The sequence below is a fragment of the Maniola hyperantus genome, chromosome 22, assembly GCF_902806685.2.
Source record: "Maniola hyperantus chromosome 22, iAphHyp1.2, whole genome shotgun sequence".
NCBI classification, from domain to species: domain Eukaryota; kingdom Metazoa; phylum Arthropoda; class Insecta; order Lepidoptera; family Nymphalidae; genus Maniola; species Maniola hyperantus.
Window position 1 is genome coordinate 9,788,736 of NC_048557.2, and position 14,382 is coordinate 9,803,117.

The following is a 14,382-nucleotide window of genomic DNA, read 5'->3' on the forward strand; positions in this document are numbered from 1 at the left end:
AACGGCTGGTAGCTATGATTGCGGGCACGCTACAGCAGTATTGTCAGGATCAGAGCAACAAAATCCTCGATCTTGACAAGGGCGAAATCGCGAATCTGCCACCCACGTATGCACCAGGAACCGATCACACGCACCCACACAGGGCGGGACCAGAGTCGGCACCGCCTCGTCGTCCCGCCTCTCCAGCACTGACACCAGCCTCTGCAGCGCTCTTCACTACCACAGCTGAACCGGTCGCAGGCCCGAGTAATGTAATTGGAAATACAACTCCAACTTCAGATCGAGTGGTCTCTCAAACGGCCGGGCGGAACCGCATTCATAGTGAGACCACGGAGATACCATCAAGAGAGGGCAGCGTTGAGCCCGCTGCTCCTGTTGCTGCTCCCTCTCCTGTCCGCGGCGGCGGCGGCGGCGGCGGCGGCGACGGGGGCACTCTGCGAAAGCAGTTGGATAGGGGGATAGGGGCAGGAAAGAAGGGAGGGAAACAGTGTGTCTTATGCGGCGCGTACTACACTAGCCGCAACACGTCCAGACACTTCCGCAAAAAACATCCATCATACCTGAGAGGGATAAACCCCCGCTCCCACCCCGCCTACCCCAATGCATTTTTCTTCAGAACGATCGCCCCTCGCCTCACGTGCCCGATAGAGTTTAGGCCGGCGAGGCGGGACCTCGCAGGAGTGGAGGGTGTCGTCCTTAGTTTCATTTATCCTGACACATCACGGGTCAGCAGCACCATCGGGGCTCATTACAGCGATGTATCGGACGAGTCGAGCAGTGAGTGAATGACGGATATCTGCCGCCTCGTTTACATTGTTTCTATTATAACTATAATACTACAATAATAATAATAATGTAATACACATGGTCTAATAATTACTAAGTACATAAAATATTATATTGCATGCAGGTAGAATAAAAAATAAAGGAGTCACTATCGAGCAGCTGGTCGTTTCACTACATGGTGACAGCGGTGGCCTTGACCAAAACCAATAGAAAGATTTCATTGCCTTATCGTCTGCAGCCCCTAGAATTGACCAGCAAGCAGGCCGATTACCCGGAATATACTTTAATTAACAAAAGCAATAAAGCTCATCCGCACGCTGTGGCAGGTAACTTGCGAGTCTTGAGTATGGAAGTATTGTTAGATTCCATAAATTACAGGAAAAACTCTCCACCCTTATACGCTAAGTACATAAAATATTATATTGCATGCAGGTAGAATAAAAAATAAAGGAGTCACTATCGAGCAGCTGGTCGTTTCACTACAGATATACATATATTAAAGTTCCTGTGCGAAGAACTAAAATTGTGAAAATAGAGTCGAGACCCTTGGTCCGTGGGGTCCTAGCGCTATAAGACTTTTTAAGGAAATAGCAAAAAGGTTAGTTGACGAAAATCTTTGAATGCTCTCGCCAGTAATTCATAAGGAAGGTATCCATTTGAGGCAGCCTCGGGCCGAGCGGCTGCCTCGACCCGAGGCAGATCTAGTGGAGACCGTGCCGCGAGTCGAGGCTTGCCGCGACTTGAACTAAACGAGACGGCCGCGCAGCGAGCCAAATCGTGGCGGTAAATGGCCATGCTCAAAGACGCCTCAGTGTGAGGCGTGCGTTCAGTGGAGACGGACGTTTGTGTGCTCGGCACGCGGCAAAATGGATAATCAGAAATGTATCGAATTGTGGGATCCAACTTCACCGCAACATTATAATAAACAATTGAAAGAAGATTCTTGGAAATTAATAAGCAAGGAAATGAATCTACCCATTTCCGAAGTAAAAAAAAATTACTTCGCTTTGTGGATCTTTTCGGAGGGAAAAATCTCGGCATAAAAAAAGTCTGGTCACGGGATCAGGTAAAATGTCATTGGTTTTTGAAAATTAGTTGTATATTTCTTGTCATTTATTTTATACTCATTTTACTCACGTGTGTAGTGTACCTACTTAAAATTGAAAAATCTTTAAAAAACCTGAAATCCGCATCCGCATCCGTGGATGTGAACTTCTAAAAATCCGCATCAAACGATGTCAAAATATTCGCATCCGCAGCAACCCTGCATCAAACCATCAGAAGTAAAAGTAGACCTCACTCGTTGAGTTTAGTTTATTTAGTTTAAATAGACTAAATCCAATTAGTTCATCCAGAATAGTCAACGTAAGATTTTTAAGTTTATTTTTTTACAATGGTCGAGAATTTGAACCTTAGAAAGTCATCGATTATCACTTCCTCCTTGACGAAAAATGAAAATAAACCTCAAGACACCAAAAACACCACATTAAATTGATCCAAATAGTTAACATCATTTCAGACTTTTCTTAAATCGAACTCAAGAGTTTTTATCCTTTGGAGTGAATTCCAAATCTGAGTTTCACTTTGACCCTGAGAGTGAACAAAAAATCAAACCATCAGAAGTAAAAGTAGACCTCACTTGTTGAGTTTAGCTTATTTAGTTTAAATAGACTAAATCCATGTAGTTCATCCAGAATGTCAACGTAAGATTTTTTTACAAGGGTCGAGAATTAGAACCTCGGAAAGTCTTCGCCTTGACCAAAAGTGAAAATAAACATCACGACACCAAGAACAACATTAAATTGATCCAAAATCACCAACATCATTTCAGTTTTTTTTACTATCAGACTCAAGAATTTTTGTCTTTTGGAGTGAATTCCAAATCTGAGTTCCACTTTGACCCTGAGGGTGAACAAAACATCAAACCATCAGAAGTAAAAGTCTACCTCACTCGTTGAGTTTAGTTTAAATGGACTAAATACAATTAGTTTATCCAGCATAGTCGACGTAAGATTTTTCTTTACAATGGTCGAGAATTTGAACCTTGAAAAGTCCTTGATTTTTGCCCTGCCCCTTGACCAAAAGTGAAAATAAACCTCACGACACCAAGAACAACATTAAAATGATCCAAAATCACCAACATCATTTCAGTTTTTTTTACTATCAGACAAGAATTTTTATCTTTTGGAGTGAATTCCAAATCTGAGTTCCACTTTGACCCTGTGGGTGAACAAAACATCAAACCATCAGAAGTAAAAGTCTGCCTCACTCGTTGAGTTTAGTTTAAATGGACTAAATACAATTACTTTATCCAGCATAGTCGACGTAAGATTTTTCTTTACAATGGTCGAGAATTTGAACCTTGAAAAGTCCTTGATTTTTGCCCTGCCCCTTGACCAAAAGTGAAAATAAACCTCACGACACCAAGAACAACATTAAATTGATCCAAAATCACCAACATCATTTCAGGTTTTTTTTTCTATCAGACTCAAGAATTTTTATAATTTGGAGTTAATTCCAAATATGAGTTCCACTTTGACCCTGAGGGTGAACAAAACATCAAACCATCAGAAGTAAAAGTAGACATCACTCGTTGAGTTTAGTTTATTTAGTTTATATGGACTAAATCCAATTCGTTTATCCAGAATAGTCAACGTAAGATTTTTAAGTTTATTTTTTTACAATGTTCGAGAATTTGAACCTTAGAAAGTCATCGATTATCACTTCCTCCTTGACGAAAAATGAAAATAAACCTCAAGACACCAAAAACACCACATTAAATTGATCCAAATCGTTAACATCATTTCAGATTTTTTTTAAATCGAACTCAAGAGTTTTTATCCTTTGGAGTGAATTCCAAATCTGAGTTCCACTTTGACCCTGGGGGTGAACAAAACATCAAACCATCAGAAGTAAAAGTAGACCTCACTTGTTAAGTTCACTTTGCAGTTGCCACTTCGAACACCATTTTGAATTTGGAACGATTCGAAAATCCTACTGCCCTGGACGAAATCCGGGGGCCACATTCACTCCAGAGACATCAAGAGGGAGACACCTCTGTAGAGCCCCAAGCTCCAGACCTCGTTTTGTACCTCGTTTTACGACACGTGTTGTAAATACAGCCCATGTTCTGTACATGTGTAATGTACACTAGTGTATGTAATATGTGAGCAGTTATTTTATTTGTGCACCACACTGCTACATACCTATATGCATTTTAAGAGATTAAATATCAAGTGAGGACACCAGCATGATAATACTCCATAATGTTCACAAAGGTGTGTGAAGTCTGCCAATCTACACTTGGCCAGAATAATAAGATTCTACGACTGGCTCTAGAGTAGTCTTTTTTTAATTTATAGACTAGCGCTTGGCTGCAATCAGACCTGGTGGCAAGTGATGATGCAGCCTAAGATGGAACGCGCTTGCCTAGAAAATGCCTATTCACTCTTGACTTGAAGGTACCCATATTATAATTGGAGGTGAAAACTGATGCTGGAAGGGTGTTCCAATCTTAGCGGTTTGAATAAGAAATGAGGTGGCAAATCGCTTCGTACGTATCCGTGGAATTTCGACTACGTACGGGTGCAGACCTTGGCGATGCTTTTAATGAAACCCTCTTACAGTTACTTGTATGGCTTCATGTTTTAACTGTTTTTCTTCAAGGTTGGTTCATCTGTTCTCCCTTTTTTTTGTTTTTTTAAAAGAATATTAGCCATGTTAATGACTAATATTCCTCTTTCCTCTCCAACTAAGCGTAAAGCTTGTGCTAGGAGTAGGTACGACAATAGTGCAACGGTCGGGGTTTGAACCGGCGACCTTTCGATTTTCAGTCCACTCCTGTACCCGTTGAGCTATTGAGGCTCTAACAGTTACTTGTATGGCTTCATGTTTTAACTGTTTTTCTTCAAGGTTGGTTCATCCGTTCTCCTCCATATCTTATGTTCAGTGCAGTGTCATACTCTGGTTGTGATTCCACCTTCTCTTCCATTTTGAATGCTGAGTATCTGAAGTCTTGCATTGTTAAGTTCTGCAAAATAATAGAAATTCTTAATTATAACTCAGAAATAATAATCTTAATTTGTTAGGTAGGTACATACTAAAAACTGTAATAGCGTTATGGTTAAATCTTCAACCTCCTATTCTGGGAGTTTGATATTGGATACAGTATGTGGCAGAAAGTAATGTACATCGGCCTTTAGAATAACATTTCGGCTTTGTAGAATGTTGTCTCTGTCACTCATACCAATATGACGTTTTGTCTGTCTCAACGACAGAGACAATGCTCTTTCTAAAGGTCGATGTACATTACTTTCTGCATACTATATGTCAGTGGTTTTCAGCAATTAAGCAATTTGCTATAATAGAAAAGGAAATCATCGTGAGGAAACTTGCATGCCTGAGAGTACTCCATAATGTTATCAAGTCTGCCAATCCACACTTGGTTAGTGTGGTGAACTATGGCCTATACCCTTCTCATTCTAAGGGGGTTCTAATAATATGCTCAGTAGTGGGCCATCAATAGGTTGAGGTGATGAACTGTTACTCATGAGAATAATAATAATGATGTTATGGGTCCTTAATATGGATCTGGTGTGGTGGGAGGCTTCGGCCGTGGCTGGTTACCACCCTACCGGCAAAGCCGTGCCGCCAAGCGATTTAGCGTTCCGGTACGATGCCGTGTAGAAACCAAAGGGGTATGGGTTTAATTAAAAACTGTCATACCCCTTCCAGGTTAGCCCGCTTCCATCTCACACTGCATCATCACTTAACACCAGGTGAGGTCAAGTGCCTGAATCTGAATTACAAAAAAACAGCTAGTAGTGGCTTATCTTTTTGTTTCTAATATTCTGATACAAGTTAGCCCTTGGCTGCTATCTCATCTCATGGTAAGTGATGATGCAACCTAAGATGGAAGCAGGCTAACTTGGAAGGGGTCTCGGATGGCTAGCAGCGTTCATATTAGAAATGCAAAAGTCTGTCTGTCTGCTAGCCTTTCACGGCCCATCCGTTAAACCGATTTTGACAAAATTAGGTACAGAGATAGCTTGCATCCTAGGGAAGGACATAAGTTACTTTCTATCCCGGAAAATTAAAGTTCCCATGGGATTTTTAGATACCTAAATCCTTGCCTTGCAGATGCCTATTCACTCTCGACTTGAAAGTAGTTGAAAGGAAGGACTTGAAGGGATAAAAAAAGCCTATAACCTTTTCCAGGATGGATGCAAGCCATCTCTGTACCTACCAAATAGATATGCCTGTGATTTCTTACAATGATTTTCCGGGACCAAAAGTGACTACCTATGTCCATCCCCGAAACGCTAGCTATCTCTTTTAGTATATGTACCTTTGGTCAAAATCTGTTAAACCGATGGCCTGTGAAAAGTCAGACAGGCTACTCAACTGCCAAGGCCCGATTTTTGACTTAAATTAAAAATAATGCAGACGTACTAGTATCCGCAGAAGCATTTTGGAAAACTCAAATTACAAAATGCCCGACCTGTACTGGATCGATACTGAATATACACGAAAAACACGACTCAATTATTAGGTATTATAATAAAATAAACTGAAAGCAGAAAAATAAATTATAGTAAACAATCACAAATTACTTACAAAATCCAAATTATTCACTGCCGAACTGCCGAAATCATACATAATGTACTCTGTGCCGAAATCAAAAGAAGTAGATAACTCCGATCATACAATGTTGTTTGGTATAAAAAATCTCTATAATTTTAGTTTGTGCAATTAGAGCTAGAGATGGCGTTTTATCAAAAAATAAATTACGATGCGACTGGGTGCGACAAGGCTATCTTGGCGCGTGGCGAAATTTGGAACTAACGGTGCCGTCAAGTGTCCCCTTTGTTCTTGTTTGAATACCTACCTACCTATTCTAAGCCTTTGTTCTCCAACAGCGCCCCCTGTCAATGTCAATCAAGTGGCAACTGGCAAGAGAGCCTTGTCGCACTCAGTGGCGTGCAGGTCATAGAGGCATAAATGCACTGCTTACCCCAGTTACCCCAGTTGTAATAGCTCAATGCATATTTTTCATTATAACCTGCCAGTGAAGAGGCTCCTACTTAACTAGTGCCTACACTGGCTTCAAACCCTGTGCACGCCACTGGACTCGCACTGTAATCTGTATCTTTACGACTTCAAAAAGTTTTATTTACTACTAGGTGCTAGTACTAGCCACAGAACACTATTACTCCTATGCTACTAGCTGAAGCCCGCGACTTCATGCGCGTGGATTTTAAAAATACTGAGGGAAATCTTTGATTTTCCGGGATAAAAAGTAGCCTACTTCACTCTCCAGGTCTATATCTATACCCATAGACTATACGTACCTATAGTCTATAGTATACTCAAGCAAAAATCACGTCAATCCGTTGGACGTTGCGACTTGATTGAAGGACAAACCAACAAACAAACACACTTTCGCATTTATAATAAGGGTACTATTATAGCAACCTTGACATCCATGTTTGTGCTACATTTTAGTTTATGCAGTGTAATTACTGCATTCGTGATCCATCCATTCAACCTTTGTAGAAGTGTACTGCTTGGATATTCACTTATAAATTCATGCTAAATTTAACACAATATATAGCGGATGCAGTACAAAAATCATGTGTAAAGAAAAAAATAAAATTTAGTTTTAAATAATAAATTACGGGTTTTGTTTTATTACCTCAACTTTTGGTACTGAAAGTACTTCTTTCAATGTATAAAATAATAAACAATGCGGTCGAACTAAGAATAAGACTTTCTGCCATACTGCAACGTGTACCTAAGCGGGATTATAATTTTTAATTCGTATTTTCTTTGAAGTCACTACCTATAAAAATAATATATGAATCAAACTTGCACACTGCACACGTGTTGTACGTATAGCTATATAGTTGACCTAAAAAACTAGTATCCAAGGCCGGAAAAATTTAAAAATAAATTAAATACAATAGTTACTGCAATTAGAAACAGATGGCGCCACTACGAAAAATTAGCTGACATCTCTATTCCAGTATACCTATACCTATAATGTACTCTGTGATTAATGCATAAGCATTAAGCATGCGACCATAGAGATAGTATAGCATGCGACCCGCAAATGCCCCTTAAACTTAAGGGGAAAATCTATAAAACAGACGTTAGACCTGTCACATAATGAATGTATGGTTCAGAATGTTGGGCGGTAAAAGGACGGATGAAAGGCGAGTAGGTACCATGCGACTGAAATGCGAATGTTGAGATGGATGTGTGGTGTGACAAGGATGGATAAGATAAGGAATGAATAATATATAAGGGGTAGTTTGAAAGTAGCGCCAGTGGTAGAAAAGATGAGGGGTAATAGGCTGGCGTGGTATGGGCATATAATGCGGAGGGAAGAAAGCCATGTCACTAGAAGAATGTTAAGTACCTATGCATGTGGAAGGAAAAAAGAGGAGAGGACCACCAAAGAAAAGGTGAATGGATTGCGTGAAAGAGGATATGCGTGAAAAAGAGGTGGATAATACGTTGACGAATGACAGGAATGAGTGGAAGAAGAAGACATGTTGTGCCGACCCCACGTAGCGTGGGGTCGGCACAACATGTGGTACATACATAAGGTAAGGAAGAAGAAGAATCATTTTGTCACGTTCTAATAAGAGCTTAAATGCATTTAGCTATCTCGCTCTAACAGTAAGTATCACAATAAGCCTACTTCTAATAGTCCTTGTTCTGAGATTCCTACAAATACCTACAAACAGCAGCTTTTTTTTTTCTGGTCGGTGAACAACTCCTTGGAGTAAATGTACCCATTCTGTGGGTGAACAGCACCATAGAGTAGTCAGTAGGTAGTATTATCATAATATTCATCCAAGAGTAGGTATTATATTAAGGGCAAAGAGAATATAATCACCACAGACCAGTCATATAATCACTACGTTTTATATTAGGGACGGGACTAGGGTAAACAGCACAAATGGAAAATGGTGGAAATCATAGATTATCTACTATATACTAGAAATTATTAAGGTGAACTGGGCGAAACAAGTGAAATACTGTAATTAATGGACGAATATGTAAGTAATATAGATGCGGACATTATTTTTGTCTAAAATGCTGGAGAATTTTGCTCTGGAAAGTGGTTACTACGGTAGGTACTACCACACTACTAAGTAGTCCGCCATTTGCATTAAATGCGCTGCCTACCGCAAAATATATTGCCCGCCCGATAGGTTAGGTATTGTTTTAACAAAAGCATGTCGCGCGTAGTATGTACCGTGGTATGTACAATATACCATCCGTTCTTGGAGTGCAAAGTGGAAGAATTTTGTATTGAAAATACGTCGAAAATAGGACATACCTTTTCATCGGAATCCTTAGATTGTTCTACATTTTCTCTTGTTGAAATGCTCGTTGATTGATAATAATTCCGAGGAGAGGTAATTTACATGATCGCCTGTTTTCTATAACAATATATTTTTATCAGCCACATCAGATGGATCGGGTCTATTAATCACAAAGTGATTGAATACGTCTTTTCTCCACATATGTTCGAATTTATAAAAGTATACTTACTCGTTTTGAGGAAATCGAAGGAAATTGGAAACAATTACAAAAATCAAAATCTGTAAGTATTCTAATTTCCAATAGTTTCTTTGACCACCATGACTGAAACTTAACTACGCCTGATTCAATGCAGGCTTCCTCCAGGATAGTGTGAAGTGATTGTGTATACAAGTCGGATGTGAGGCCCCTGGCAGAAAGATATTCTTTTGATGAGATTCTGAGATCATCCTCAGAATCTCATCAAAAGAATCACTTGATATGTGCTGTCAAAAAAAATCAGAAAACAATCAGATATTTCTTCTTTTTCTCTTTTTAGGTTTCTTTTCTGAACTTAGATGTAGCTGTCTATTGTATGTGAGACCTGGAAATTCTCCAGCTAGCCAAGCTCACTCCAAAATCCTAGTACGACACCCAGGTCTGCAAGGACTTCGAGGAGTGTTGCTGAGTAGTCTATGTAGGCTTCTTGTTGGGCAGATACACTGCTGCTTTTGAGCAGAAAATGTACTGGTGACAGATCATTCTCATGTATTCTGCCTACAGGGCTGACGTTGATAGAATGGAGAGGTGTCTGTTTGACAAACTGTGTTCTGTCTCAGAATATTATATATTGCTTTACATTCTATTCTTTTTTATTGATATTTTTATTTTTTATATGATACACCGAAGATACACTGTATTAACATTAAAAATATTACATTATAATAAATTGTCTCGTCCAAGTACAGTTATCATTAAAGGTATACACAGCATTCTAGTTTGTCTGGTAAAAGAATAGCAAAAAAATTGTTAAAAATAAATTTTTAACAATTTTAAAAGTACTTATTAGGAACTATATTAATGTCAAAGAGATAATTATGGCAATAAGTGAGAGCTATAATAATAATATAACTATACAAAACTATGCATGCAGATATAATTTTTTCTTAAAACTAAATAAAGGGTTGTGAAAGGTGTTGATGTCAGGTTTGTCAAATTGTTATGAACACTGATTATTCTATTTATTGGCGAGTATTGGCCTGAGTTACTCTTGGAGAATTTTGGGGCGAAATGGGGGGTGTCTAGGAATACGACGGGGGACATTGATACTGTTGAAGCAGGTTGGGGGAACCCATATTCCATATGGTTACGAACAATTGTATTGTGTTATGAGGTCAGTCACTCGCCTTCGTTTTTCGAGGGAATGTATTTTAATTCTTTTTACCAGTGACATGTTTTTCTGTACCTGGCCAGTCATTTCTATTTGATTATTTTAGTTTTTGAGACTCTTGGAGTGAAAGAAAATAATTGTATTCCTTTCTTTAACTCCGGAGTCTCATATAGCACACAAATAGCAACAAAAATAGTCCTGTCAGCCTGTGAATAAAAAAACTACATACTTTTATATCACCGCAGACAATTAAATTGTGATCTTTGTATTAAATGTGTTCAATCAGTGTTGAAATTGTTTCGTGTGTTTGTTTGGTGTTCACTCTGACACCTATTGGAAGAGACGGTTTTTGTCAGGGTATAATAAGCTCGGGGTTATTTAAGGACATAGGAAGCTCATGATCTTTCTTTTTATTAATTACTAGCGACCTGCCCCGGCTTCGCATGGGTGCAATGTATGTACTAATGTGGATACATGTATGCTATCGCAGACTTTTTTGTAGAACTTTATAAGAGAAACAATTTCACCATACATTGATTTCGTGTAACTTTGACCATTTAGACATCGCACGCCTCGGAAACTCAAATAGTCTTTATTAAATAAATTTAAATTTTTTCCGACCTAATTCATATTATTTCAATTTGCCTAGGGATCTCTAATTTTTTGAGAATTAAACTATACCTATAAACCTTCCTCTTGAATCACTCTATCTATTGGTGAAAACCGCATTAAAATCCGTTGCGTAGTTTAAAAGATCTACGCGTTCATACATACAGACGCGGGAAGCGACTTTATTTTAAACTATGTAGAGACTAAAATTTATTTTAGATGTTTCCACATCACTACGGTAGTGAAGTTTGGGAGCTTAATATTTGTTTTTAAAAAGAAAGTTTTCAAAGTTAAACTTTAATAAAAATGAAATTAAAATTAGAGATTACAAATAAACTTATTCTAATTCGAGTCGAGTTGCGGAATGAAGTGTTATTTTGTAATTTTTGTTCGGCCGCGCCTTTGGTGGTCGCGTTACCGAGAACACATGGTCAGCGTTTCCATTGTTCTAACGCGTGAACGCTATGGTTTGCTGCGATGATGTGCCTTTGGGATCGTTACATATAACTGGGTTTTTACTATGAATATTTATATAAAAATAAATAAATAAAAATTAAAAATTAAAATAGCCTTTATTCTCTGATCTACTTACACAATATACATATATTACCTACTGGCTTAAAATTATTTAACTAATTTCTTATTCTTATTATTTAATTTTTATATCTTACATTATGTATTTATTCTACAAATTGGTAACACCAGCAATAGATAATTTATGGATCAGGTTGTCCTCTTTGGACATAGGCCTCCTCTAGAATTCGCCATTTTTCTCTGTCTAGTGCTAATGTGCACCATCCTTTTGGTAGGTCATCTTCCCATCTCTTCTGTGGCCGTCCTCTCGTTCTCTTTCCATCTCTGGGGTACCAGGATGTGACCTCTTTGGTCCATTTATCCTTGGGAGATCTAACCACATGGCCAATCCAACACCATTTAAGTATCTTGATTTTCTTGGAGACAACTGTCACATGAATATTTATATAGTATTTATAATAGGTGCGTTTTTCTGCATCCATGGCGTCGAATACAGTTTTTTTTAAATTCTTTGTAATATAATTTGTGTGAGTCTTTTTGCGTTGATCTTGCATCTCTTGTGGCTTGCATTTCGCAATTTAATCATTGATTTTATTGTAAATGTTATCCATGGATATAGCTGTTGTTTATTAAGTGATTTCTTACACGGAGTGAGGAGATCAAAAATGTTTAATATATAGCTACTAAACAAAGTTACCATGTTATTCACTTCGCTCTGACTATTCACTCTGATGGTACTGTTACAGTTCTATCTCTTCATTCCGATGATACTCTAACATTTCTATCTGGTCCAGGACTAACTTGGATTCCTTTTTTGTGCGAGGCTTGCCTGGAAATAAAAATAAAGTTACCATGTTATTCACTTCACTCTGACTATTCACTCTGATGGTACTGTAACAGTTCTATCTCTTCATTCCGATGGTACTCTAACATTTCTATCTGGTCCAGGACTAACTTAGATTCCTTTTTTGTGCGATGCTTGCCTGGAAATAAAAATAAAGTTACCATGTTATTCACTTCACTCTGACTATTCACTCTGATGGTACTGTAATAGTTCTATCTCTTCATTCCGGTGATATTCTAACATTTCTATCTGGTCCAGGACTAACTTGGATTCCTTTTTTGTGCGAGGCTTGCCTAGAAATATAAATAAAGTTACCATGTTATTCACTTCACTCTGACTATTCACTCTGATGGTATTCTAATATTTCTATCTGATGATATTACGACTTGGTATACTACTTCTCGTTACAATTTGGTTTTATCCCTTATTCTTATGTACGTAGTAAGGGCGTTGCAGGCACAACCTCCTTGTACTCAATGTAATGTGATCGGAATTGGTGAAGCCCTGGTCCACTTCCCAACCGTAGACTTTGAGAGAAGAAGAGAGAATAATTATTTTCCACGTACCATTCTCGTAGCCATTTTCTCCAGCCTGCTTTTATTGGACGAAATGCAGCAACATCGCTAGTTGGGTTAAAACGGTTGCATTTGTAAATAATTCGACTATTTTGATGAACATAGCACTCGCTAATTGTATTAGTCTACGAGAGTCCATGTCGTATGCCGCTTGACAAACGGCTTTGGTACTAACGACTCTCGTTGAGAACGACCTCAACGCGTGGTATATTTGGCTAACAGAGAATTTATTATGGTCCAAACCGTATGCATAACTTACGGCGTCTTCAACCAATTTCCTTGGTGCCATGAATCGCACTAAACGCATGTGGTTTTTTACTTTATCATAGCCTTCTGCTTCCCAGTCGTAACACTGTACAGTAAGCAGGTCAGCGTTATCAAACCACAACCGATGCTTGATTACGCCGGGCAGTACATTTTTTGAATTCGAACGGATGATTTTGAAAAATACTATGAAGTTCCTGATAGACAATATACAAGCATTTGTTACTACCTAACCATACAGAAACCCATAATTCTTCACAAGAACATTCAAGTTAGAGTTTTCTTCAGTTGGCCTATCTTCTTCTTGTCGACCCACGCAACAACAGGAGCTGTCCTCTTGATGCGAGGGTTGTTTCTACCAACCTTGGTTACGGGGGGTCCTCCAGTAATTGCTAAAAATTACACACACAAAATCAAAAGATTACAGTAATTGTAATGATTCCACGCTTTTTATCAAAACTGACGGGGACTCATGATGTTGGCGCACGAAAATTCGACCTCCTCGTACCCATACATATCTGTACTTTTTGTCTTGAGCTGCAATTCTGGTTGCCGCATGTAGTCGTTTGTTATTAGGAGACAAGTGTTCTACGACGTGTTGCTTATTCCCTGCTATACCAAGATGCGAGGTGCTTAATTTGTCGCTAGCATGTTTTTTATTAAAGGTTTTTATTGCTGCCAAAAAGTTGTCCCTCTTTAGTGGGCTTAATAATTTAACAATAATGCTGCGAGGACGTTTGGATTCGGTGTTCATTTTTGCAACTCGATGAAAGTTTACTATATTACAGGCCCCTTATTCAAAACTCACCACCTTAGCCAGTTGAGTTATCATTGTCAGCAAATTTTCTGACCGATGCTCGGGAACACACTGAATTTCTAGGTTACATTCGCGTGACTGTTGCTCCATTTGAGATATCTTATATTCAGTTTCAGATGACTTGGAACGCAACTCTAAGTTGTCAGACTCAAGTTTTGTTATTCTCTCAGTTAATTTAACATTTTAAACTTTTTGCTCATCATGAAAGTTTGACAGAAAACTTAATGATTTGGTTGCTTCGTTTAATTCA

General features: G+C 38.6%; 1 protein-coding gene and 1 long non-coding RNA gene across 5 annotated transcripts in view; one reads left to right on the forward strand and one right to left on the reverse strand.

Annotated features, from left to right (window-relative positions):
• Positions 1-4,156: 4,156 nt before the first annotated feature.
• On the reverse strand, positions 4,157-6,602 carry LOC138403920 (uncharacterized). The gene is made up of 2 exons (XR_011238045.1): positions 6,403-6,602; positions 4,157-4,816 (listed from the first exon to the last, which is right to left on the reverse strand). It is a non-coding gene; the product is annotated as an uncharacterized lncRNA (long non-coding RNA).
• Positions 6,603-8,793: 2,191 nt separating this feature from the next.
• Positions 8,794-14,382, forward strand: part of LOC138403932 (uncharacterized) — a 32,514-nt gene continuing 26,925 nt past the window's right edge. For 2 of the 4 annotated variants that reach the window (XM_069506273.1, XM_069506272.1), the window contains exon 1: positions 8,794-8,852. The gene's annotated coding sequence lies outside the window, so the exon portion shown is untranslated. The other 2 variants (XM_069506275.1, XM_069506274.1) reach the window with 2 other exon arrangements.